Source organism: Crocodylus porosus, unplaced genomic scaffold (assembly GCF_001723895.1).
Source record: "Crocodylus porosus isolate Cpor-Errol unplaced genomic scaffold, CroPor_comp1, whole genome shotgun sequence".
Taxonomy (NCBI): Eukaryota; Metazoa; Chordata; order Crocodylia; family Crocodylidae; genus Crocodylus; species Crocodylus porosus.
The window spans coordinates 75,676,888-75,682,291 of NW_017728947.1; positions in this window are offsets into that span (position 1 = coordinate 75,676,888).

Below are 5,404 nucleotides of genomic sequence, written 5' to 3' on the forward strand. Positions count from 1 at the left end.
GGCGGGGGTGCAGGTGGCGGCCGCCTGCCCCCGCGGCGTGTGCATAGGGACGCTGTGTGCGCGGGCCGCACTCCCCCTCAAGACACTTTGATGGCGAGCGGAGCAGCAGCTGGCTAGAGCCTCCCCCGGCTCCTCCGTGCCTCCGCCTCAGTCTTTCGCTGCTGTGCTCTCCCCCCGCTTTGCCCCCGGGACCCTCATGCTGTCTCCCCTGCACTCCCCCCTGCCCCCCCTCCGCAGCCATCCGCCACGGACCCAGAACTGCTCCTCCGAGGTCGCGCCGTCCGTGTGGTGGAGGTGCCCAGGCGCTCCAGGGCCTGGTGTGACCCAGCAGCCGCCCTGGAAGAGCTCAGGGTGTGAGGAACCGGGATAGGTCCATACCAGGAACCCCACGCAGAATCACCTCCGCCTGGCGGGCCCCTGGCACGGCGGTGCTGGACTCTGATTTTCATTCATTTTTAACAGCAGCTGAGCCCATTGCTAAGGGCGTGGGTGGTTCAGAGGGTGAAAGCCCTTTCTCCAAATGAGCTGCCATGTTAAATCCTGGCTTGTGCAGGACGCTTGGGCCTTTTGCACGCGATGTGGCTTTGCCAGCAGAACTGTGAGGGCACTGGAGCCTGCTGGCAGCGTCACACCCCACTAAGCTGAGCAGAGCTTCTCTAGCCTCTGGCCAAATACAGACATCTCCTGTCAGCCCAGGTCCCATTAGCAGCTGGTACCCTCCCAAAGTACACTTGCAGATGTACATGGTCTTGGTGGCAGGGTGCTGGGCACAGCTGCTGCCCATTGTGCTTCTGAAGGTAGACAGGGCTGCAGAGAAAGCTGCGAGAGGGCCGTGTTCTCCCGCATGGCCACAGAGTCCTTGGTTTCCTGCTTTTGGAACAAGAATGGGAGCAAAGTGATTTAGGAGGGATCTGTGCACCACGGGGCCTGCTGAGGATCTGGTGAGTTTGCTTCAGCCAGATGAAAACTAAGAACCTAGGAATTGTTAGGCTGTGTCCAACCAAAGACCTGTGTAGCCCAGGCCTCTGCCTCTAATGGTGGCAAGCAGCAGATATGTGAGAGCATCCCAATTTGTCAGGGATGTCCTGATATTAGTACAATACCACGGGGACGGGGATCAAGTGCAGAGAGGTGTGGGGCTGACAGGCTGGATGATGGAGCCTTCCCTCATCATGCTTCATTCGGATCGCTCTTACAGATCCTTTTCATTTGCAAAGCCCAGGAATGCTGAGTCAATAAAAGCCGCTACCATAGCAGTAGGACAAGCTCCAGGCTTGCACCATCCACTGGGTTTTCAGTGCATCTCACTATGCTTGTTTAGATTTGCAGATTCCTCTGGGTTGGGCTTGTGTGTTCTACAGAGCCCAGCACACCGCAATTGGTAAACAAATGATAATGAAAATCTCCTCAGGATTTCCAGCTACCTGGAAATGCCAGCTCTCCTCTGTCCAGGATCCAAACACAAGTACGTAAGTGGGATCATGATTCTGGCTGTATGACTGCAGAACCCTCATGCCTCTGCTGCTGGCCAGGGGGAGGTGCTGGGTGTGACTTGAAAACAGTATTTCTGTGTAAGAAAAATGATATTTACACTTGTCTTGGGCAGCCTTTGTTTCCCCTTTAGGCTTCCCAGCCTGCTTGACAAGGGCTTTTCAGTGTGCCAAAGCCAGAAGCCAAACTGAAAAAAGAATTAGGTAGCAGTCCTCGTCAAGGCTCTGTCCAGAAAATAGCCCCTGTCCACACCTCGCAGAACTATGTTCCACCCATTCTGCAACTCAGGCAGGCATCTCAGCATTGGTTTGCCCTCAGTGCACATTTTCAAGGTCTATTTTGAAGACATAACAGCTAAAGAGTTCCTCGTTCTTTCACGTGAAAGCTGAGAATCCAGATAAGATGGCAGCTTGGAAGCAGTGTCAGCTCGCTATAATACTGCATACCAGCCCCATCCAAGTCTTTGTCAGAACGGGGAAGAGTCTGAGACGCAAGGCTCATACATTTCTCATTGCTTTTTCGTATAATTACATTTATATTGGCAGCTTAATTTGTAACCTGGGGCCTCTGTTTGTCTGGTCTCCCAGTATTATATCTGTGCACAGACATTTGGGTTGCAACAACAAACACATTAAAATCAGTGGATGCATTTGTGCTGGTTGGTATATGGATCAGCTCAAAGGCTTCTATCCCCCAGGGATCCTAATGCCAGGCCACTTGGAAACTGCTTGACTTGGCACATTCAGATGCCTTGTGTATGTAAGAGGGTTAGAGAGTGGCTTGCAAGCTCGGGCCACTGATAATGTGCTGTAAATGTCTTGTTTGGTTTCCAAACATTGAAATCTCAGCCATGTAGAAAGCATCTGAAGATGCTGTCAGGCAGAGCCAGACAGAACTATTATCTTTCCATTATCAGAAATTGTCCCAAAGCAGACAGAAACAAACTCTGCTTTCAGCCACCGGGTATAAATTCCCTGGCTCAACATGGACCTTTATGCTCTGTGCTTAACCCAGAGGGTCTAGGAACAGGTGCAGTTATGGTAGATAGAAGGGAAAGGGGCACCTGAAGGCAGCAGAGACCAGGGTTTTTTTTTGTTTTGTTTTGTTTTTTTTTTCTGTTTTTTTTGCACCGGTCCTGGAAGCACTGCAATACCAGGTCAATGCATGGAGTGGATGGAGCACGCTCCGGTTCCGCCACCCAATACCAAAAAGAATCTGCTCAAAATAGACCTCCTATGGAGGACATATCAGAGACAAGTACCCTGGGGAGCTCGCCTACGTGGTCACGCTGCTTCCCCTGCCAGGTAAGTATGTGTCTGTGCCATGGGCTCTCCCGGGCCAGTGGTACCTGCCAGCAAAACAATGGGCACCATGCTCCAGGGCATTAATGCCAGGATTCAGATAACTAAGGTTGTCCTCAGAGACAGGCTCTCCTCTGCTGTGGTGACTCACCCCCAGGTCTTCAAAAAGTATTTCTAGTCCTACCTTCCCTCCCTTCCCCCCCCAACTAACACAAACATGGGATTCCCCAGGGTCTTTGCACGAGGGAGTTCACACAGGCCAGCGGAGAGGGGTGAGAGGCCCTCACCAAACTGGAATTCCTCAGTCCTGAGTTGCATCTGGCCACTCTCCGGGCTCCTCTTCCCAGGCGGGTGCGCCAGGCGCTGGAATGTGGCTCTAGCAGACACACATTCTTGTCAGTACCAGACTGGGGCAGAGCCTGCTTCCTCCCCCACTGATCTGTTACATCTCAGCCCTTCCCCGGGTAGGGGGACAACCCAGGAACAGCCCACCCCAGTCTGAGTCCCTGCCCTCACAAGGACATCCAGGTGGCAATGAATCATTTGTCAGCAGGTGTTAAATTTCATCTGCACTTTCCAGGCATATCCCAGCTGAGCTCAGATGGTGACAATGCTTCCCTTTCTGGTCTGGCAAACTCACAGCCAGATGATGGAGAAATAATGAAGAGCATAAAAGTCCCAATACAGGCAGGGTAGGCAAGTATCTTTTGGCTTTGCCCCATGTTGTGCTGCACATCATGGCTATTTAAGGGACTGCTTCAGCAGCACTCAATCCCCATGGCCCATTCAGGCATTAACACTGCTGCCTGATTCCTGCTGTGAACACCTACATGCAGGGACCCAGGCTGACACCCACCAGCTTCCCCAGGGAGGAATCCTGGGGTGGGGAGAAACCATGAAGGAGGCAGAGGGAATTGCTTTCCTGCAGGATGACTAGTGCAACCAAGGCCACATTGCTCCTAGGTCAGCTGCCCTGAGCACTGAACTCCCATAAAAAAGATTCACTTAAAACAAGGAATCCTCTTATCCCAAAGACTTCAGCCAGGGCCTTTGAGGGCTTCATGTTAGACACAGAGTTAATGCCCTGGCATCCAACTGTGAAAAAGGTCTGTTTTCCTCACAAGAAGCAAGGCATGTGCTTACACTGTGCTGGCTGTGGTAGGGAGCGCTGCCATGAAAGCGAGACCCGTCCACTCCCACTCTGTGTTCCACAAATGCCGAAAACATGTCATGTCACTGCTCTAGGGGGCAGAGAGCAGTGCCGGGTGTTCACCAAGGAGTATCCACGGGACATTTTGCGCCCAAGGGGTGGGGGTGGATGGAGGTGGCCTGCTTTCACAGCAACACCCCCTCCATCAGTCTGATGTGATATGGGCAGGCCCTTAATGCCTTGGTTGGGGAGGGGGCATCCTTTTACCTGCCCTCTGCTGAGAATAGTCCAGTGACTGGTTTGAAGCAGCAGCTATTTCTTCACAGTTTACATTCCAGGGATGAGAATCTCATCCTACAGCCTCTGTGCAATGGAGACGTCAACAGAGGAACAATATTTAGAACCAGATAATCTGTGACCCACAAAAACCTCCTGCTAATGGGAGAAAAATCCAGCTGGCTCAGGGCTGCAGTCGCTCACTCTTCCTCCTGTTCTCTCGCTTTCCCCTGGGATTTGCCTTCTTTTCCCAGGCTGCAGGGGAAACTTAGATGTCGTATCTCACAGGCTGGCTGCCACAAGACACAGAGAAATGGTGCTGTCCACTTCTGGGATGTACAAAACTCAGGAAAAAAACTAGGGACACAAAGGAAACAAAGTAATTTTGCTGAGTGCAAACTGGTTCCTGCAGAGCAAAACCCATCTAGTGTCTGGAGAATGCTGTCACAGCATCTGGTGAGAGATGTAGCTGGATAAGCAGACAGCTTTTTCTCCCACCCCTACCCAGCTTCAGTCTGCTGTGGTGAAACTGAGCCTGATCTTTCCCTTGGATAACTCCCATTCCAGAGGCATTCTCCAGAGCCAGGAGCAGACTCTGTAGAGAGAAAGCACATCAGATCAGCTGCAAAGGGGAGCAGGAAGAGAATGGAAGAAACATACTGGCCAGGTAGAAGGGAGGAGAGTGATGAGGCCTCCTTTCAGTGGCAGGTCTCCAGGAGTTCAAACTCCAACACTTGGCCTCTTCTATTTGGGAGCAAACATCTATCAGGAACAGAAATAGCAGCAAACTCAAGGTTTACTTAGGGTGAGCATATTTACCTGGTTTCAGATGGGGACACTCCACTCTCTAGTGCATTCACCTGTCTCTGAGCACCAGTCTCAGCTGAGAGCACCAAAGAATAAAGGGAAGTGGAACCATCCTGTTTTTGCTGGGACAAACCGCTGTCAAGATCATGCCCTGGGTGTCCCACTGAAATCAGGACAAAAGCAGCCATTTGACCAAATCAACAGGACACCCGAAACAGGTGTTTAAAACAGGACTGTCCCAGCAATGATGGGGAATGTGACCATCCTGCATTTACTCTGCTTGAGTTCACTGTAATACTCAAGGTCTCAGGCACTTGATACAGAGTGTTTTTTATAGGCACAGAAATACAAGCCTCTTTCTGCTGGCTAAATTCCCATT